The 23096-nt window shown below is 43.5% G+C and overlaps 2 protein-coding genes across 2 annotated transcripts in view; one reads left to right on the forward strand and one right to left on the reverse strand.

Annotated features, from left to right (window-relative positions):
* Nucleotides 1-19365, reverse strand: part of LOC144683753 (ATP-binding cassette sub-family C member 5-like) — a 225188-nt gene extending 205823 nt beyond the window's left edge. Inside the window, exon 1 of the mRNA XM_078547108.1 lies at nucleotides 19120-19365. The gene's annotated coding sequence lies outside the window, so the exon portion shown is untranslated. The remainder of the gene's footprint in view (nucleotides 1-19119) is intronic.
* A 122-nt stretch (nucleotides 19366-19487) lies between these two features.
* LOC144683754 (ecto-NOX disulfide-thiol exchanger 2-like) overlaps nucleotides 19488-23096 on the forward strand; it is a 328442-nt gene continuing 324833 nt past the window's right edge. The window contains exon 1 of the mRNA XM_078547116.1: nucleotides 19488-19602. The gene's annotated coding sequence lies outside the window, so the exon portion shown is untranslated. The remainder of the gene's footprint in view (nucleotides 19603-23096) is intronic.

Consider the following 23096-nt stretch of genomic DNA (forward strand, 5'->3'; position numbering starts at 1 on the left):
CATCCAGGCAAGTGGGGAGTATTCCATCACAATCCTGACTTGTGCCTTGCAGATGGTGGACAGGTTTTGGGAGTCAGGAGGTGAGTTACTCACCGCAGGGTTCCTTGGCTGGGATTTTCCCCTTAAATTGGCAAAGTCCGATATCAGGTGGGGAAATTGGCATTTGACGCAGGGACGGCAATGGTGGAATTTCACCCCATATCATGAAGAACATTGTTTAAAAAAATCAGAGGCATGGGTTTTACGTTGGATCGCTGGTGGGGTGACCTCAGATTCACCTGCTCCGCCGTGACCTCAGAGCTTCGGTAATCTGGGTACCATACTTAACACTCTCGAAGGGACAGGAAGATGTTGGGAACTGATGACTGCCAAAGCTAGGAAACATGCTGCCCCCAAATTTAGCAACACCTCCCTCGAGTGCCTACCAGACACAGTGGCGGCCTGCCACAAAGTCCTCTACCCTCGCTCTGGGCGAAGACCTGCAAGCAAAGTCGCCAATCGAGCGGTGGTCAGCGTCAATGCACTCCAAAAGAGGACAGCTATCCAGTACCAAAAGAGGGTGAACGATTCCCTCCGTTCTGCCAGGGTAAGTCACAATTCTCATCACTCTCAACTCACATACACGCAAGCCTATCACACATCCACAGGGATCTCACTCACTGCCAGCTCAAGGGACATCACCACTCACTCTCTCACACACATCTTCATCAGCCCTGCGGATCATGTCCTCATCCTAACCATGGTACCACTCACCACCCACACATGCCAGGCATCCTTCTCATCTGGCCTGGCAGGCGTCCTGCTTACATTCTCTTTATCTGTCTTCATGCAGGACAAGCTGGCACACAACAAAAGGGAGAGGTCCTAGACTGGTGGAAGAATGCCCGCCCTCAATGACATGCCAAACTTTGAAAATAGAGCAATTCAGCTGGCTGTTGAAGATGTGGACCGTTCATGTGCTGACGGTGAGGTCAGCGGCACTCAACCAAGTGAGGATCCAGCACTGCAACACCCATCAGACAACCATACTCTGAGTGATGTCTCCTGTTGCACAGGCCACTCCCATGCACGATTAATATCTCCTTTCTTTTGCAGGCATATGTGGGACACAGCCGAGGGGGTCCATGAGCCAGGTCGTTGACTCCAGCCCCAGGGATACCATGGAAAAGGAATCCGCAGACACCGACGCTGAAGACCTATCACCCACACCCTCCACCAGCGCAGAGATACACACCTCAGTGGGACCAAGCTTTAGAGTAGCCTCGGGGTCACAATCTGGTGAGTACATCGCACTCTCTGATCCACAGCAGGCGGAGAGAGAGACATCCCAGGGTGCTGGCACTCAGAGGATTGCTGGAGGCCAGGAATCTGCTGAGTCTCTGGAGCCTCTGGACTCCGTCATACCTCAGTTGCTGCAGCTGCGAAGACAAGCTCGGGAATATCGGGAAGGGATATCTGCTGCACTCCTCAGATTGTAAGGCATGATGGAGGAGTCCGTCCGCCTTCAGTCTGAGGTGACAGTGCCGGCATGCCAACGCAACGAGATTAGCATTGGTAGGGTAGCGGCCACCGTTGAGACCTTGGTCCAGGACATTGGAGTGCAGTTCCTGCAGCAGTGCAGGACCATCGCTGCAGCATGCTGGCATCTATCAGTGTCAATGCGGGGGGGGGGGGCATCGAGCTCACTCCAGCTGCCCCCTCTTCTCCAGGAGTTAGCCAGGGGCCAGCGGGCACCCATTGAGAGGAGGATCAGCAGGTCCACACTTGGGGCCATCCGCCCAAGTGACCTCAGGAGTGACCAGCCCATCCGAATCCCCTCTTCCTGTGACCCCAGCAGCTCCAGCTCTGCAGGCAGAGGAGGGTTGCACTGCCACACAGCAGGACCCTAAAAGCAGGCCAGGGCCCTCTAGGTCTTAGCCCTCCAGAGGACACCCACCAAAGTCATCACAGACAACAGCGTTTAGCAGTCAGCAGGCTGCCTCCACCTCCACTGTGGATGTTGGGGTGTGTCAAGGGATAGAAAGGTCAAGAAGATGTAACTCTTTTGAGCACAACATGGACATGGGTGTTAATCACTTGTACATAATGTTGACCATTATAAATATACTCCCAAGAATGTCTCCTTGTCTATGTCTCTTTGTTATGATGAGCAGTATTTGTGTTGATCAGATGTGAAAACTTGGTTCCTGAACAAAATGAAGGCAAGTGTCCCAGTCCAAGGCCTCTCTCTGTGCAGTGTGTAACCTTCTAAGCACCATGATTGTCCGGCTTCAAAGTCACTGTCCAGATTAGTGATGCCTCGATGTGCCTTGTGTTTGCTACAAGTATATCATATCCAAGCATCACAGGGTTCCATGATGTTCTCTGTGCGCTCTCAGCACCTTAGAGATGGAGCTGCCCCAAATCTTGTCATGATTCCTGACAGGTGAAGGCAAGGTGCTGAAGGAAACAGGTGATGAAGCCTACCAAAGGATCAAGTTGTCTTAAAAGTCCATTGGGCCTGTGTTTCTCAGCAGCGTCTCCATATGAGCCTCTTCACAGAGCGTATGTGCGCTGCCCTCAGCCAGACAGGTGTCAGACATTCCAGATGCAATGTGAAGATCTCAGGAATATCCTCACTGCATCTCGTCATCTTCCTGGAATCTTGTGGCAATGAGGTCCCCTTCCAGGCCCTCATCACTGGCGCCTCCTTCAACTCCCTCATCTGAGGAGTCATGCAGCTCTTCCATCTCATCATCCAGGTCCTCCCCCTTTGCATCGCCAGGTTGTGTAACATGCAGTAAGCCACGGTGATACTTGAAGCGCTCTGGGGAGTGCACTGGAGTGCTCCGCCAGATTTGTCAAGGCACTGGAACCTTATTTTCAGGATAGCAATGGTGTGCTCCACCAAACTCTGGGTTGTGGCATAAGCTTTGTTATGCCCTCTCTCAGCAACAGTCTGAGGCCGCCGCACAGCCATCATCAGCTACATAGTTTGCGGGTAGCCCTCGTCCCTGAGGAGCCAACCCTGCAGCCAGTGTGGTCCCTGGAAGATGTCAGGGATCTGATACCGGCTGAGGATGGATGAGTTGTGGACGCTTCCAGGGTATCTTGCACAAACCTGCAAGATCCATTTGTTATGGTTGCAGACCAGCTGAACATTGAGAAAATGGAAGCCTTTGCAATTCACATATTGAACCGCTTGTTGCCAGGGAGATTTAAGAGCCACATGATGGCACCCTGCACCTGTGGAAATCTCAGCAAATCCCAGTGCTCTTGCTTCCTGGCTTGCCTGATCTCTGTCGAAGTTGACAAGTCGTGTGCCTTGGCAAAAATGGCGTCCGTGACTTCATGGATATCTTTGTGGGTGGAGGCTTGCGTGATCCCGCACAGGTCCTCAGTAGAGTCCTGGAAGGAGCCACTGCCTTAGAAATTGAGCATGGCAGTCACCTTCACTCCACTGGCAGTGGATGCCCTCTGAGTCCCCTTGGTGCCAAATCCTGCAGAAAGTGGCATATGTGAATGAACAGATCCCTTGACACGCGCAGTCAATAGCGACACTGGTTCTCGCTCATCTTGCACATGCGCTGTCTATAGACCCTGGGTTTAATGAGGTGCCTACGAACAACGGCTCTCTGGGGTTCATCCTCTGCATGCGTAGGAGGCTGTGCCACCCCTTGGTCTTGAGGATTCTGCTCCTCCCTTTCGCGAGCTAGGCGCCTCCGTCGCATTCCTCTCCGTCTTCTCTCCTATCTATAAGCAACGAGGCAGACAGCGAGATCACCAGACTCCATAATCCTGATGGTCTTCTCACTGCAGTATCAAGGATAGAGATGCAAGGCTCAGCAATTGTCTCCTAAGGACCACTCTTGGTCGAGCCATTGCCTGCGGCTGCCTCCTACATGTGCCAGAGGGTCCTGGCCACCATGTGGATGCCCGGTGTTTAGTGCGCATGATAGATGACCAAACCCCCCACCCCCCCACCACATTACCAAGTGGCAACAACTCCGGCCACTCAACTGCATCCTTAACTCTCATCTCAGGCACAGGCATTGTCCTAACCTGCACTCCAAGGCTTTGCGGTTTGCTTGGACCATGAGGGTGACTTTAATGTCTATTTAAACTTAATGCAAGGTTTGAAGAGCGCACCCCTCCTTCAGCATTCCATGGCCACCTTTCCCAAGGGGATCCGCAAACTTGTCCAGTCGCCCAATGGTTCTGCAGTACCATAGCACTCATTCAATTTTGAAGTCACTGCGCGAGGGGTTAAAAGTAGAGGAGCAATCACTGTCACGCTCAGGAATTAGTGCTGCTTGAATGGGCACATTTGCTTGACTAGCCTGACTCCAAGCATGTCAACTGAGCTCAAGCTAGACGGTCTCAACTGCGGAAGAGTGCTCATCTTTGATATGTTTTTCCTTTTGCCAGGCCATTTTCTCCACCCCTCTCCCGCCACCCTTTCTCTCCCTCTCCTGCTACCACCAGCATGTGTTAGTTCAGTCTGTGCAGCCATGAGACCCCCTTGCACTGTTGTCCTAGCCCCAGGGTTCCCTTCTCTCTAGCAATGTTGCTCTTGCCCCCAGGTGCCCTTCTCTCTGGCACTGTTGCCCAAGCCAGCCATGAAGAAACCGCTTTGGATACTTGCCCAGGACACCCGCCGATTCTGTAGAGCCACTTCCTTGCTTTGGGATCCTTGCGAGCGCCGCACTAAGTTGTGTGCACTCACCTCCTAGTTCCCCTCGAAGTTCAGGTCACCAGGTGCACATCTTTTAAAGGCAGTTGTAAATTACGCCGTTCTAAAATCACACCTACATGGGATTTAAATCTGACAAGGAGGCGGGGTATTCCAGCGTGCAGCCACAATAACAATATGCAAATGTATCCAAATGAAGTTTCTGACACCCAACGGCAGGAAACATGGCCCACCATTGTTGGGGGGATGGGGCAATCGCTTCCAGGATTTATGTCACCGGGAAACAAGCCTAGGGCTTTCCTGCAAGATTTTCTGATCTTGCCACCGAACACACCCATCCCAATTGGGCGTGGAAAATCCCGGCCCTAGTCTCTGACCTGCTCTTGTAGGCACAGTATTTATATGGCTAGTCCAGTTCAGTTTCTGGTCAATGGTAACCCCCAGGATGTTGATAGTGGGGGATTCAGCGATGGTAGTGCCATTGAACGTCAAGGGGCAATGGTTAGATTCTGTCTTGTTGGAGATGGTCATTGCCTAGCACTTGTGGCGCGAATGTTACTTGCCACTTGTAAGCCCAAGCCTAGACATTGTCCAGGTCTTGCTTCATTTAGACATGGACTGCTTCAGTATCTGAGGAGTCATGAATAGTGCTGAGCATTGTGCAATCATCAGTGAACATCCCCACTTCTAACCTTACGACAGAAGGAAGGTCATTGATGAAGCAACATTAAGATGGTTGGGTCGAGGACACTACCCTGAGGAACTCCTGCAGTGTTGTCCTGGTACTGAGATGATTGACCTCCAAAAACCACAACCGTCTTCCTTTGTGCTAGGTATTACTCCAACCAGCGGAGAGTTTTCCCCCTAATTCCTATTGACTCCAGTTTTGCTAGGACTCCCTGATGCCACACTCGGTCAAATGCTGCCTTGATGTCAAGGGCAGTCACTCTCACCTCACCTTTAGAGTTCAGCTTTTTGTCCATGTTTGAGCCAAGCTATAATGAGGTCAGGAGCTGAGTAGTATGCCAGGGTCACGGATCTCACTAAATGGTTGCAGAGTACCCTGAGGCAGGAGTATGAATAGCTGGTGGTCCACATTGGTACCAACACCATAAATAGAATAGGGAGTACGATCCTGCAGTCAGGATTTAGGGAGCTAGATAGGAAATTAGCAACCTGGCCCTCAGAAGTAATATTCTCTGGATTACTCTCAGCACCATGTGCAAGTGAGTACAGAAACAGCAGAACAGAGCAGATGAATGCATAGCTGGAGAGATGTTGCAGGCAGGAGGGCTTTAGATTCTTGAGACATTGGGATCAGTTCTGGTGGAGATGGGATCTATACAGGTCAGACAGGTTGCACCTAAACAGAGCCAGGACCAAATTCCTGCAGGGCAACTTGCTGGTACTATTGGAGAGAGTTTAAACTAATTTGGCAGAGTTGTAGGAAACATTATCTACAATGATACCAAGGTGTAAAGAATATTGTAAGAGACAGATAGTACTAGGGTAGGGAATACTAAGGTATTATTAGGTGGGTTCAGCCTAAGAAAGAAAATAATCAATAGCAACAAGTCTAAATTAGGGTCACAGTGCATATAGGTGAATGCATGGAGTGTGGTAAATAAGATTGGCGAGTTGCAGATGCAGATAGCCATGTGGGAATAAGATGTTGTGGCTATAACAGAGGCCTTGCTCAGAGAAGAGCTGAACTGGGTATTACATATTCCTAGATACAAGGTATTCAGGAAAGATAGAGAAGGAAGGGGGGGGTGGCAGTATTGATTAAGGAGAATATTGCAGTGTTGGAGAGAAAGGAAGTTCCAAAGGTGTCAAGGACAGAATCTGTTTGGCTAAAGCTAAGGAACAAAAAAAGTTTTTACATTGCTCCGCATAGGCTATAGCCACCAATAGTGGGAAAGATGTAGAGGAACAAATTGGCAGGGAAATTACGGAGAAGTACGAGAATTATAGACTAGTTACAATGGGAGACTTTAATTAGCTGAATATAGACTGGGATAGCAGTATTGTAAAGGGCTGAAAGGGAGAAGACTTCCTAGAGTGTATTCAGGAGAATTTTTTACAGCTGCATGTTTCCAGGCCAATATGAAAGGAGGCACTGCTGGGCCTGGTTTTGGAAATGAGGTGGGCCAAGTGGATCAAGTGTCAGTAGAGGAACATTTGGGGAACTGTAATCATATCATAAGGTTTACGTTAGCTATGGAAAAGGACAAAGAACATTCCAGAATAGGAATATCAAACTGGGGAAAAGCCAATTTCACTGAGGTAAGAATGGATATGGCCCAGGTAAATTGGAATCAAACATTAACAGGCAAAACGGTAACTGAACAATGGTTGCCTTTAAAGAAGAGATTGCAGGGAGTCCTCACTTAAAGTTGTGGTTGCATTCCAGAAAACCACAACTTTACATGAAACATAGGTTCCCATAGGAATCAACGTTAAAGCCAGACTTTGGTTTCTTCAGACATTTCTTGCCCACATAAAACGCACAAGATCAAATACTGTGCCATACATGTGCAGAAAAATGCATTTCTAACTTGCAAAATAAAATACATCACTAAATATAAAAGAAATACAATGAACAATAGTGTACAATGTCGTACATTTAAAGGAATTACAGTACACTCACTTATACAGTACTTTTAGATTGACCAGACTCCACCTAGTGGCATAGGTTGGTTGGTACAGGTAGCAGCTAAAGTCCCGACTGGAGCCCAGGACTTCAGTGTAGAGCCAGCAGTGAAGCCAGATGTGGAGCAGCAAGATCCTGGGGACTAAAGTAAGAACTGAGGCTGGGAAGTGAAGGCAGGAGGCCAGGCTGGGAAGCAAGGAAGGGGAGGCAGGGGTGTGGGGGGTGGGCAGAGGTGGGGGGGGGGGGGGGGGGGGGAAGAAAGGGAGGTGAGGGGGGGAGGGGAGGCAGGGGGAAGCGAAGGGGAGGCGAGGGGAGGTCGGGAGGAAGCAAGGCCAAGGAGCAAGGCCAAGAGGAGGCAAGGCTGGGGAGCCAGGCAAGGCTGGGAGGAGGCAAGGCTTGGAGTTAAGGCCGGCCGCGGGAAGAAGCGGGACTAATGGCAAGAGCGGAAGCATTGTTGGAAAAGTCATATGCACAGGCAGGCCACAGAAGAGGAGGTCTGTGGCAAATGATGTGAAAGCGAAACTGGAAACATTAAATGGATATATTGACACTATTTGCAACGTTAAGCGAGTCAACGCCAAGCGAGTCAACGCAACAAATCCAGAGCTTCCTGGCTGACAAAATAGATAGCGATTAAGATGAAGCAGAAAAAGTGTGCATATGACAGATGTCAGGTGGATAATACAATTGAGAACTAGGACAAATGTAGGAAGGGAAAATGCAGAGGGGAAATGCAAAAACAAATAAGAGAAGCAAAGATAGAGCATGAGAAGAGACTGGCAGCTAATATAAAAAGGAATTCAAAAGTCTTGTATAGGCAATTAAATAGTAAAAGGCTGATAAGAGGAGGAGCGGAATCAACTAGGGTATAAAAAGGGGATTTATGCATGAAGGCTGAGGTATTAAACAAATACTTTGCATCTGTCTTTACCAAGGAAGACGATGCTATCCGGGTCATGGTGAAAGAGCAAGTAGTTCGGCCACTTGAAGGATTTAAAATTGATAAAGGAGGTATTGGATAGGCTGTCTGTAATGAATGTTGAAAAGGCACCAGGACTGGATGAGATGCATCCAAAGATACAGCAGAAAGTGAGTGTGGAAATTGTGGAGGCACTGGCCACAATTTTCCAATCTTCCTTAGGCTCAGGGGTGGTGCCAGAGGACTGGAGAATTGTAAATGTTACAGCCCTGTTCAAATAAAGGGTGTAAAGATAAGCACAGGAACTATAGGCCCAGTCAGTTTAACTTTGGTGGTAGGAAAGCTTTTAGAAACAATAACCTGGGGCAAAATTAATAGTCACTTGGGCAAATCTGGGTTAATTGAGGAAAGCCAGCATGAATTAACAGCAAATTGTGTTTAAATAACTTGCTGGAGTTTTTTGATGAGGTAAGAGAGAGGGTTGATGACGGTAATGCTGTTGATGTTGTGCATGTGGACTTCCAGAAAGCATTTGATAAAGTGCCACAAACAGGCTTTTGAGCAAAGTTAGAACCCATGGACAGTAAAAGGGGCAGTAGCGACATGGATATGAAATTGGCTGAGTGACAGGAAACTAAGAATAGTGGTGAACGGTTGTTTATCAAACAGGAGGGAGGTTTATAGAGGAGTTCCCCAGGGATCGCTGTTAGGACCCCTTTCTCCCTGATATATATTAATGACCTAGACCTTGGTATACAGGGCACAATTTCAAAATTTGTGGATGATACAAAACTTGGAAGTATCATGAACTGGATGATACTGTTGAATTGAAGCAGTCCATGTCCAAATGCAGCAAGACCTGGACAATATCCAGGTTTAGGCTGACAAGTGGCAAGTAGCATTCACGCCACACAAGTGTCAGGCAATGCCCATCTCCAACAAGAGAGAATCCAATTATTGCCCCTTGATGTTCAATGGCATTACCATCACTGAATCCCCCACCATCAACATCCTGGGGATTACCATTGACCAGAAACTGAACTGGACTAGCCATATAAATACTGTGGCTGCAAGCTCAGGTCAGAGACTATAAATCATGCGACGAGTAACTCGCCTCCTGACTCCCCAAAGCCTGTCCACCATCTACAAGGCACAAGTCAGGAGTGTGATGGAATACTCCCCACTTGCCTGGATGAGTGCAGCTCCCACAACACTCAAGAAGATGGATACCATCTAGGACAAAGCAGTTCGCTTGATTGGCACCACATCCACAAACATTCGCTCCCTCCACCACTGACACACAGTAGCAGCAGTGTGTACCATCTACAAGGTGCACTGCAGGAATTCACCAAGGCTCCTTCGACAGCACCTTCCAAACACACGACCACTATCACCTAGAAGGACAAAGGCAGCAGACAGATGGGAACACCACCTGGAAGTTCCCCTCCAAGTCACTCACCATCCTGACTTGGAAATATATTGCCGTTCCTTCACTGTCACTGAGTCAAAATCCTGGAACTCCCTTCCTAACTGCACTCTGGGTGTACCTACACCACATGGACCGCAGCGGTTCAAGAAGACAGCTCACCACCACCTTCTCAAGGGCAACTAGGGATGGGCAATAAATGCTGGCCCAGTCAGCGATGCCCACATCCCGTGAATGAACAAAAAAATAGGAATAGACAGGTTGGTGTAATGGGATTACAGTGGGAGATTAAAATTTAACGTAGAGAACTGTGAAGTGATTAATTTTGGTAAGAAGAATGCAGAGAGACAATATAAAATATTGACTTTAGGACTTTAGAAAGGATGTATAGGCATTCGAGAGGATGTAGAAAAGATTCACAAGAATGGTTCCAGGGTTGAGGAACTTCAGTTATGTAGAAAGAATGTAGAAGTTGGGACTGTTTTCCTTGGAGAAGAGAAAGTTGACAGGAATTTCAATGAAGTTATTCAAAATCATGAGGGGTCTGGACAGAGCAGATAGGGAGAAACTGTTCCCATTGGTGGAAGAATAGAGAACCAGAGGGCATAGATTTAAGATAATTGGCAAAAGGAGCAATGGTGACATGAGGAAGAATCTTTTCACACAGCAAGTGGTCAGGATCTGGAATGCACTGCCTGAGAGTGTGGTGGAAGCAGGGTTAATTGAGAATTTCAAAAGGGAATTGGATCACTATCAGGAAAAGGAAAAAATTTGCAGGACTACAAGGAACAGGCAGAGTTGTGGCACTAGGTGAATTGATCCTTCAGAGGGCTAGCACAGGTACAACAGGTCGAACAGTCTCTTTCTATGCTTTAACCATTCTCTGATTTATGATCTTCCCTATTAATGGTTCATTTATGCCAAAGACTTTTCTATTATTGTCCCAGTCACAGTCAGATTGGTTGGGCAGCCTAATAAAATCTTTAAGCTACTTTCTTCTGTTTTACAGAATAAGTAGCTCAACACACTGGTGGGTGGTGAGTTTTCACATGTGATTCTTCACTGAATCAGTTCCTAATCAACCCTCTAAACTTTTGTTTGAAATTTTAATTGCTGTTTCAGCCATAAGTATAATTGTTCAGAAAAGTTGCAAAATTGCACACAAGATCCCATTCATTGCTAACCATCATTTCATTCTTTCAGTGCAGTGAAGGTTGAGGCGCCTGTTCCCAATGGTGAATTTTCAAGGGGCATTTTTCCTTCAATAGGGAGAGAAAATAAGGTCAATTCTCCCCAAGACCATAGAACAATAGAAAGATTACGGCGCAGAAAAAGGCCATTCGGCCCATCATGTCTGTGCCAGCCAAAAAAAGATGAAGAAGAAACTAGCCGCTCATTTTAATCTCACTTTCCAGCACCTGGTCCGTACCATTGCAGGTTACAGCATTTCAGATGCAGATCCAGGTATCTTTTCAATGAGTTGAGTGTTTCAGCCTCAACCACCAATTTAGGCAATGAATTCCAGATATCTACCACCCTCCCGTTTATTAAGTATTCTCTTGCTTTGTTTGCCCTCTCCAAATGCATAACCTCACATTTTTCCGGATTGAATTCCATTTGCCACTTTTCTACTCACTCTACCCATTTATATCATTCTGGACATTCAACCAAGAACAAATTACAGAGACATGTTCACTGGGGAAGAGACTGGAGAAATGTAACTCAAACATGGAAAGGAAATAAGTAAATTATTTTATCTGCTTCAGCCAAGATGCAAGGGATTGAAAAATCCCATCACTTAAATTTGAAAATCACCCAACAGCCATTTCCACTACTCAATTATTGTGTACATGCAAGCAGTTTTAAACCTTCTTTAATTGTAATACTGTCTCATCTTAGTGTTTTCTTAACTTTAATAATTGCTATTTCAATGATAGCAGTGTCACAAATTCATCATACAAGTTATAAGCCTTCAGTTCTTGCATCACAAATACACCAACATTATCTGCTTCTGATCACAAAATTAACAAGGACTGTTGCAATCTGATGCAGCTTTTTGAATATAACATTAATTCTGGGTCACTACTGCAGATACTGACCTAGCATTAATATTTTACTGAAAATCCAAAATGCAGTAAATTGTGATTACAGGAGCATTGCCAAAAATAAATTTCAAAAAGAAATATTACAGGCACAGATGTGCAGTGGAATTAATGTTTTATTTAACCAGAACAGTGACATAGCTGTGAGTATAGGACCTTGACTGATTTGGGAGAGCAGAATAGTTCATGCTCACAATTCCTCTGATTCTACACCACTCTTTGAATATGTGAGCATAATCCTCAATGATAGATCTTATACATTTTTAAAAATGTATAAAATTTCCATATTTCCCCAGAACATGGTGCATGAATGATTGCTAGATTACAGATTTATAGTACTTACAGATACACATATTGAAATTTTCAATTCAGTTCGGTACATTTGGGTGGCAGTAATTGTTGGAAGGGTTTGAGCTGATCCTGATTTTCACCTGATCTTCTTAGCAGGCAACAAAAGCACTTGCCTTAACCTGATGGGATCCTTCTTTAAATAAGCACCAGGTTCTAATGTTGTCATTTGGTTCAAACTGCAATTTAACTTGGGGCTGAGCAGGGAAGCCACTGTGGTGTTCCCTCCATTCTGAAGCAGTCAGGTCGTGTAGTGCAAAAGCAAAGTAATGCAGATGCTTGAAATTCGAAATAAAAAAATACTGGAAATACTCAGTGGATCAGGCAGCATCTGTGGAGAGAAACAGAGTTAATATCTCAGGATGATGATCCATCTCTACAGATGCTGCCTGATATGCAGGTAGTGTAGCGGTTATGTCTATGGACTAGTAATCCAGAAAAGGTCTGTTCAAATCTTACCATGGCAGTTTGAGAATATGAATTCAATCTTAAAAATTGGAAATAAAAAAGCTGTTGTTTTGTCATAATTAATTCACAAATGTCATTGGGGAAGAAACCCTGCCATATTTTCCTGGTCTAGCCTATATATGACTCAAGTCCCACATAAATATAGTTAATCACCCCCTGAAGAGGCCTAGCGAACCACTCAGTTGTTTTAAAACACTACAAATAATAACCTTATTGTGGGAGCACCTTCACCACATGAGTAAAGGTAGCAGCTATTCAACATTTGTTTTTAATCTATTCATGGGATATGAACATTAAGCAAAGTGAGATGTTAAACTGAGGCAAAAACAAAAGCTCTGAAGAAGTCATATGGACTCAAAACGTTAACCCTGTCTTTCTCTCCTGAGATGCTGTCAGACTAGCTGAGTTTTTCCAGCATTTTTTGTTTTTGTTTCAGATTTCCAGCATCCAAAGTATTTTGCCTTTATCTTAGTGTTAAACTGAGGGCCTGTTTGAGATGTTACACTGAGGTCCTGTCTAACTGTTCAAGTGAATGTAAAAGATCTGTGACACTTTTTTTGTGGAGGAGCAAGGAGTTTCCACAGTAGTCTAGCCTTCAACCAAGATCACCAAAACAGATTAGCTGTTTAGCTACTAATTTGCTACTTGTGAGACCTGCCTTGCTGTATGCATAAATTGATTGTCACATTTGCCTAGATGACATCAAAAAGAGTAAATTAATTTGCTATGAAACATATTGAAATGGCCTGAGGATGTGAAGGGCACTATAAATCTAAGTTCTCTTTTCTTTTAGTTAAACAAAAAATATAAACATAGAAACCTAAACACAGAATAGGACCTTTTTTGTACCAGGGTACCTGACTACATGGAGATAACTGAGGTGCACTCTTTTTTTAATTCCATCTCACAAATGAGGTTAAATATTATTTTGGAGGCTGGCTTATCTAGCATGACGAGAGACCCTTTAAAAGAGAGGCTCTACTAAGACCCTGCATTTTATCTATAACCCTGTAAGTTCCTCATTCTCAAGTACCTGTCAAACTCACTTTAATTTTTTTTTTATTTGCGTCACTGGCTAGACCATCCCTAATTTATTGCCCATCCCTAATTTATTGCCCATCCCTAATTGCCCTTTTTAAAAGTTTTTTTTGCTGCGGGTCATATGTGGGCCAAACTAGGTAAGGATGGCAGATTTCCTTCCCTAAAGGACATTATTGAACCAGGTGGGTTTTTATGACAATCAACAATGGTTTTGTGGTCATCATCAGACTTTTAATTCCAGATTTTTATTGGATTCAAATTTCACCACCTGCCATGGTGGGATTTGAACCTAGGTCCCCGGAGAATTACCTTGAGTCTCTAGAATACTAATCCAGTGATAACACCACTATGCCACTGCCTCCCCTTAGTTATTTACAGAATCAGCTTTCACCACCAATCAGGTAGAGTATTCCAGATCCTGTCAACTCAATGAAAAGATTTCTCCTCATTACCCTCTAGATTAATTGACAATGACTTTGAAACTATGACTTCTAGTTAACTCCATATGTATGCCCAATCATTTACATCACTATCTATAAAAAATTAAAAAAACTAAGTGTGAAGGGTTTATACTTCCGGGTTGTCTGTGAGAATACTTCAATGTGATTAGCTGCCTATCCGGTTTGATGACATCACTGTTAGGGGATCCCTGCAGAGTCCCTTGATTTGATGCTCCAAACAAATTGCTGTTGGGAAAAGGGAAGAATCCATGCCACAGGGATTATTAGACCTATGTGGGCAGTTCCTTCAAGGTGAGCGGCAAAAAAATGTGCTTGCCACTGACCACAAAATCCAGGTCATTAAGATTTATAATAATTCTTGATCAGCAATGAAACAAAAATGGCATTCAACCATAATCCCACCTCTTTTCCCTTTAACATTTTGGTTTTGGACTTGGCAAAATGTAGTAACCCTATTCACATGGCTTAAATATCGAGTTCACTTTAGTATTTTATGAAATTGCTTGCTGATCAACAAATACAGGTATCTGAACCTCTGATATTCTGGGAAATGAACTAGTGATAGACAAATCAACCTGCAATATTGCCACAGAATAAGTAGAGTGGCTAAGATGGTTTCATTATTTGCATGAAGATTAGGATGATAATGCTGAAGAATCAATACATGTACAATCACTGATGTCCATAAGCAGCACCATGAGTGATTGTTTGGAATCGTTGTATTATTAGGTAAAAAGCTAAGATTTTTCCATATTATGCGTGACTCTGAAATCACATTCAGGGAACTAAAGACTAGATTTCCTTTTGCTGAGACATATTTGACCCAGAAATACAGAATTGTTACGGCACAGGAAGCCATTCGACCCATCATGTCTGCACCGGCTCTCCTGAGCATTATGACTTAGTGCCATTCTCCTGCCATTTCCCCATACCCTTGCACATTGTTTCTAATCAAATAATCATCTAATGCCCTCTTGAATGCCTCGATTCAACCTGCCTCCACCACACTTACAGGCAGTGCATTCCAGACTCGAACCACTTGCTGTGTGACAAAGTTTTTTTCTCAGTCACATTTGCCTCTTCTGCAAATTGCTTTAAATCTGTGCCCCCTTGTTCTCGATCCTTTTACGAATGGGAACAGTTTCTCCCTATATACTCTATCCAGCCCCCTCATGATTTTGAACACATGTATCAAATCTCCGCTTGGCCTTCTCCTCTCCAAGGAGAACAGTCCCAATCTCTCCAATCTATCTTCATAACCGAAGTTTCTCACCCCTGGAACCATTCTTGTATACCTCTTCTGCACTCTCTCCAATGCGTTCACATCCTTCCTATAGTGTGGTGCCCAGAACTATACACAATACTCAGCTGAGGTCTAACTAGTGTCTTATATATGCTCAGCATAACCTCCTTGCTCTTGTACTCTATGCCCCTAATAATAAAGCCCAGGATACTGTATGCTTTATTAACTGCTCTCTCCACCTGTCCTGCCACCTTCAAAGATCTATGCGCATATACACCCAGGTCCGTCTGTTCCTGCACCACCTTAAGAATTGTACCCCTTATTTTAAATTGTCTCTCCATGTTCTTACTACCAAACTGCATCACCTCATACTTCTCTGCATTGAACTTCATCTGCCACCTATCTGCCTGCTCCACCAACTTCGTTATGTCCTTTTGAAGTTCTACACTGTCCTCTTCACAGTTTACAATGCTTCCAAGTTTTGTATCATCCGCAAACTTTGAAACTGCCCCCTGCACACCAAGATCTAGATCATTAATATATATCAGGATGTCATGGCACAGTGGATGATAAATGCTCAAAACCCAGAGGGAAACTTGAAACAGCTGCCACAACTGTTTGCAATTTGTAGTTTATTTCAAGATGCATGCCTTGAATTTTTTTTATTGGTTCATGGGATGTGGCCGTCACTGACTAGGCCAGCATTTATTGCCCATCTCTAATTGCCCTTGTTCAGAGGGCATTTTTAAGAGTCAACCACATTTCAGTAGGTCTGGAATCACATGTAGGCCAGGCCAGGTGAGGACAGCAGATTTCCTTCCCTGAAGGACATTAGTAGTAATAAGCCCACCGAGTCTTAGAGGTTCTTTACAAAACTAAGTTAAACGTTTATTAATAGAAGAAAAGATTTTAAGCACATACATAGGTCTACTAATTACTACTATAATAATTCCTAAATCTCCTAATTAATCTAGCTCCCAGTTACACCTCTGTGAAGGCAAACGTAAAACAACATAGATTTCAACAGACCCAGACAAAGCACACAATATCCTGGACAGTGATATTCAAAATTAATTCTCTTAGCTTCAGTTCCTGTAGACAGCAGCTTGATACATAGAGGCTGGAGGCTTTTCACTCTTGTTAGATCTTAGAATTCCTTTCCTTACACATAATCCCATCTCCTTTATACAGGTTTCTCCCTTTTTAATGTAAATTCGATTCTCCCAATATATCTTTGCAACTTTATCTTTTCCATAATATAAATCTTCCACAGTACTTATACCATCAGTAATCTTTGGGAAAAATAAACACACTGTTTGGTTTAGCCTCTGTTGGCTAGGTGTAACATCTACCATCTCTTTGAAATTCATGGCTCTGGTTTATCTAAAATTACAAATGTTCCTCACATTCTAAAACTTCAGCCATATTTATGTATTTAGCATTTCAAACCTAGCTTCTCTACTGATAACTCAAAAACTCCAGACTAGCTGTCTGCAATTCACTTAAAACCCTCACACACACAACCTCACACAGAGAAACTAATCCAAACCCCACAATTAACCTACCTTTACAATAAATCACAATAATATTATGAAAATTATTATGTTTTCAGTACAAGGAAAAGCAAGGGTCCCAATACCGACCTCTGGAGAGCTCCACAAACCTTCCTCCAGCCGGAAAAATATCCATTGACCATTACCTTCTGCTTCCTATTACTCAGCCAATTTGGTATCCATATTGCTACTGCCCCTTTTATTCCATGAGCTACAACTTTTTTTTTACAAGTCTGTTGTGTGGCACTGTATCAAATGTCTTTTGAAAGTCCATGTACACCACATCAACAGCATTACCATCATCACCCTCTCTGTTACTTCTTCAAAAAACTCCAGCAAGTTAGTTAAACATGATTTCTCCTTTAGAAATCCATGCTGGCTCTTCCTAATCAACCTGCATTTTTCCATGTGACTACTAATTCTATCCCGAATAATTGTTTCTAGAAGCTTCCCCACCACTGAAGTTAAACAGGCTGGTCTGTAATTGCTGGGTGTATCCTTACAATCTTTTTTCAACAAGGGTGTAATATTTGTGATTCTCCAGTCCTCTGGCACCTCCCCTGAGTCTAGGGAAGACTGAAAGATTATGGCCAGTATCCTTGGATGCATCACATCCGGTCCCAGTGCCATGTCAACTTTAAGTATCGATAGTTTATCCAACACTTCTCCTCAGTAGCATCTGCTTCCTTGGTAAAGACAGATGCAAAGTATTTATTTAACACCTCAGCCATGCCCCCATCTCCATATGTGAATCCCATTTTTTGGTCCCTAATTGGCTCTATTCCTCCTTTTACCACCCTTTTACTATTTATGTGCCGATAGAAGACTTTGGAATTCTCCTTTATGTTGGCTGCCAGTCTTTTCTGATAATCCCTCTTTGTTTCTCTTATTTGCTTTTTCACCTCCCCTCTGAACCTTCTGTATTCCGCTTGGTTCTCAATTGTACTTTCTACCCGATACCTGTCATAAGCACACTTTTTCTTCTTTATCTTAATTTCCATCTCCTTTTTCATCCAGGGAGCTCTGGATTTGTTTGACCTACCTTTCCCTTTTGAGGTGATAATACCTTGACTGTGCCCGAACCAATTCTTTTTTTAAGGTAGCCCATTTTTCGCTAGTTTTCCCCGCCAACCTTTGGTTCCAGTCTATCCGGCCCAGCTCTGTCCCTACCCCATTGAAGTCAGCTCTCCCCCAGTTAATTATTCTCACTCTGGATTGCACATTGTCCTTTTCTAACATCATTCTAAACCTTACAATACAATGATCACTGTCTCCTAAATGTTCTCCTACTCATGTGACCCAGCATAAGTCCTTCCCATTCTAAATCGCTAATGTTATTACGTATTTGTCATTCACTGAAAAGTCATTCTAGGAGCACCTGATTAATTATCTGCCACTAAAACACCGACACAAATGACAAACTCATCTCCGCTTCAACCCTACTAGTGCTTTTCATTTAACTTCAACCATTTGCATTTGATCCTTGGTAATAAATGTTCATAAACGAACATTTGTTTTTACACAAATCCCCCAATAAACGGTTATTTTTCTATATACTGAAACTTATTATTGTTTGTTAATGGCAAAATACTGCAGACGCTGGAAATCTGAAACAAAAACAAAGTGCTGGAAAAACTCAGCAGGCCTGACCGCATCTGTGGAGAGAGAGAGAGGCAACGTTTCGAGTCCGTATGACATGCGGATTCGAAACGTTAACTCTTGTCTTTCTCTCCACAGATGCTATCAGACCTGCTGAGTTTTTCCAGCACTTTTCGTTTTTGTTTCTTATTCTTGTTTGTGTTATTGCAAAAATCCTCCCAAAATGCAGAAAAAAACTACACATATATATTGATTCTGGTGCTTGTAGGATTCAAATGGATGAAGTCCAATCTTTTAAAAAGTGTACTTGAAGGGATAACCTCTAGTGAATAAAATTAAACTTTTCTTTAAAAAAAAATTGCCTGGAGAGGAATCCTAATTCAAATCGCAGTAAGTTCTGACTTCACTTTACACAAAGCCACTCCAACGTGATCGAATCCCGCAGCAGCAATCGGTATGACTGGTCTGACGTTTGTTTATATTGTTTAAATAGGTGCAATTTCTATTTTCCAAACTCACGCAAATCTCAGAAAGAAACGTAAAACGGTACAGTCCGGACATTCAAGTGTATTAACCTTTTGTGGCATTGCAAAGACATTTATAAACAAATCCCTTCGAGGAGGTTAGTCCTCACCTGAGAAGAAATAAAACGAGGTGAAATCCGATTTGCTCCTTTTTCACATTCCCCTTCGCACAGTCAGAGGTGAACGGTTGTATATATTTACCGGAATCATGTACAACACGAAAAAGTTACTAAGTACGAACAAAATCAATATAATGAAGATTAATAAAACAGGAACCATTCGCTCAAACTCTGCGTCCACTGAAAACATGTCCGGGTGGTTTATGCTGATCTTCCCGTCCCCGCCGCCGCCAATCGTCTCCACGGTAACGAGACACTTTCCCAGTTCGCCCCGACGGCGCTGCGACTGCGCAGATCACTCAGCTGAGTGGCGGAGCTACTCGCTCGGAACATCCTCCCAGCGGACAGTCACATGACATGAGTTGGAGCGTGGGCCATCTTGTGTTTCCACAGCGCCTTCTCGTTTAACTGCATGGAAACACGGAACCTGTCGGTGAGGTCGGTGGAGGAGCGGCTGGTAGCGCTCAGTGACTGGTGAGTGCCTTAAAGAGTTAAACCAGTGATTGCAATCATAATAATGGATTTGCTTTATTGTATTGCAACCCATTCACTTTTGATGCTTTATTTTTTCTTATTGCAGCAAATGACGATTTTCCTGTTTTTGACGGTTGTTTATGTAGCTTTTAATGGTAGACAATATTTTACATTCTGTCCCCCGGCTACTCATTTTTTAAATCTGAAACTAACTAACTGGTATTTAATTGTTTTGAATTCATGCATCGCGCCTGGATGCAGCACCGAGCGCCTCCTACCGGAAAGCTGGTTGGTTTGTGGCTAACTGGAGCCGGCTGGTCACCTGCGTCCTGAATTAACGCACTGGACAGGGTCTGAGGCTGTAAGTGGAGTAGTAACAGAGAATGGATGCTGGCAGTGCTCCGCAGAGTTGACAGTTTCCGTTGAGAGAGTAGTAGAGTTAACGTAAATAAAAGCAAAATACTACGGATGCTGTAAATCTGAAATAAAATGGGTGTTTTTCGGGCAAGGAGAAGGTTTGTAATGGAGTTCCCCGGGGGTTGGTATTGGGACCTTCTATCCTATCCCAGATTCCATTTTGTTGTTCTTCCCCCTTTCAACGGCATAAACTTATTACATTTCTAACTTACTTCAAATCATATATGTCATATTTGACATGTTTTCCTGAAATATATAAATGACCTAGACCTTGGTGTACAGGGCACAATTATAAAGTTAGTGGATAATTCTGTAAAAACAAATTGTTGGAAATACTCAGATCTGGCAACATTCGTGGAGATATGGAGAAAGAAACAGTTAATGTTTCAAGTCACAGAATTGTTACACTGCAGAAGGAGGCCATATGGCCTGTTGTGTCTGCACAGGCCCTCCGAATGAGCATTTCATCTAGTGCCATTCTCTGGTCCCTGTAACCTTGCACATTGTTTATTTTCAAATAATAATCTAATTCCCTCTTGAATGCATCAATTGAACCTGCCTCCACCAAACTCTCAGGCATTGCATTCCAGACCTTAACCACATGCTGTGTGAAAAAGATTTTCTCATTGCTTTTGCTTTTACCAATTACCTTCAATCTGTGTCCTCTGGTTCTCGATGCTTCCACCAATGATAACAATTTTCCCCCTATCTACTCTGTCCAGACCCCTCATGATTTTTAATACTTCTATCAAATCTCCCCTCTGCCCTTTTTTCTCCAAGGAAAAGAGTGCCAACTTCTCCAATCTGTCTTCATAAGTGAAGTTTCTCATCCCTGGAATCATTCTCATAAACTCTCTCCAGTGGTTTCACATCCTTCCTAAAATACGATGCTCAGAACTGTATGCAGCACTTCAGCTGAGGTCTAACTAGTGTCTTATACAAGCATAACCTTGTTGCTCGTACTCTGTGCCCCAATTAATAAAACCTAGGACACACTCTATGCTTTATTGATTGATCACAACCTGTCCTGTCACTTTTAATGACCTATAGATATATACACCCAGGTCTCTCTGCTCCTGCACTCCTTTAGAGTAGTTAGACCGAGTCTCCGTGCTGTTCCTACTAAAATGTATCACCTCACATTGAACTTCATCTGCTGCCTTTTCACCCATTCCACCAACTTGTCTATGACCTTTTGAAGCTCTACACTGTCCTCCTCACAGCTTACAATGCTTCCGAGTTTTGTATCATCCACAAAATTTGAAATTGTGTCCTGTACACAAAGGTCTAGGTCATTACTATATATCAGGAAAGTAAGTTGAATATGACTTCTTCAGACCTGAAGGAAGTTAGAAATGCAATAGATCTATGCCATTGAAAGGGGGAAGAACAACAAAAGGGAAGGTCTGGAATAGGGTAGAGGGTGGGAAAGATTAAATGAAGATGACGTCTGGCACAAAAGGCAAAGGGATTAGTAATGGTTGTAAAGAAACAAAGCATTTGGCCGTTGACTATCAGTGCTCTTTCCTGCTCTTGCCTGTAACTGGAAAGCTTCATCAACTAATTTCCAGTTTCTCACCATCCCATAGTCCATCTCTGACACTTTCCTTCCCCTCTTCGGCTTTTATGTCTTAATTTCTGGGGATAGCCTGCCTGCTAATATTCATTACAAGCCCACCGACAATGACTCCATTCCATTCTCCCAGTTTCTGCGTCATATCGGGTCTGATGATGCACCCTTACACAAAGATGTCTCAGACTGAGGACTCATCCCACTGTGGTTGTCAGCACCCTCGACCATGTCCGACCCATTTCTCCCCCCACCTCCCACCACTCCCCCCTCCCTCCCTACCCCCTCCCTCCACCCCCAACAGTCTTCTGGACTCAACAATTTCAGACTGAGCTCTCCCCATCTTGATTCTGTTTTTTCTGGATTTTCATATATTGGCCTTAATCCAGTGTTTCATGTTTTTAATTTTGGACAGAGCTGTTCAATATTTTGCCATTCACTTTCACTCTGGATAAATGCTTTGTTTCTTTACGATAACCATTACCACTCCCTTTGCCTTCTGTTCCATTACCCTATCCCACATCTTCCATTTGTTCTTTCTCCACCTTTCAATAAAACCCATCACATATCTACCTTTCTTCATTCTGAAGAAAAGTCATATTCGACTCAAAACATTAACTCTGTTTCTCTCTTCATAGATGCTGCCAGACTAGCCAAGTGTTTCCAGCACTTTGTTTTTGTAGTAGAATTAACTTTTCAAGTTGCCAACCATGCATCAGAGCAGTTAGGCACAAGTGGACGTGGCTCTCATCTTTTTCAGTGCTCCTATAATTTTTACTGTCTCTTTAAGGTAGAGACAGAATAAATATTCCACAACTCCCAATACTGAATCTTACAAAGTAAAATGAGAAGGGGAAGAAGGAGTCAGTAAATTTTCACTATTTGACATTCATGTAGTTGCAGTTAAAATTCTCTGCAAAATTATATTTATTCTCAATTGGAAAGTTATGCTGGTACTTTTTAACCACTCATGTCAGGGTTACATAGTTTGAAAATTAATTTCCGGTCAATCTTCGAAATGTTTGCATTTTTTATCTTTGCAAGTGCTTCACAAGTGTTGAGACTAAATGATATAGTGTGTCCCAAACCTTATTCCGGATTATAATGAGCCGGTCTCCTTTCGAGTGAGTGCTGTAAAAGAAATACTACAGAGGATCTATTTCATTCTCAAAATCAATATAGGACATTGACATAGGTACTTTAACATGCCAAAAGTGGGTATAAAAGAGGGTTATTCAGATGTTTTGTAGTGATATTGTAATTCATAAAATTATTTTAGCTGTGGGTATCAAAGAAGAAACTTTGAGGCTGCTATAATGTGTATTTTTTTTTACTTTCTTGAAATGTTACTTTCATTTCTTTTAAAAAATTTCTTACCTTGCATCAAATGGCAAACAACTTGCTTCAGATGTCTTTCAACACCCTGGGAGCTCAACCTTGGCCACTTTTTAAATTCAGTCTTTCTGTGGCCAGGTGTCTAGACCCCATTCCTGGTTCATTTCCTTCA

This window comes from Cetorhinus maximus, chromosome 8 (genome assembly GCF_964194155.1).
Source record: "Cetorhinus maximus chromosome 8, sCetMax3.hap1.1, whole genome shotgun sequence".
Classification (NCBI taxonomy): domain Eukaryota; kingdom Metazoa; phylum Chordata; class Chondrichthyes; order Lamniformes; family Cetorhinidae; genus Cetorhinus; species Cetorhinus maximus.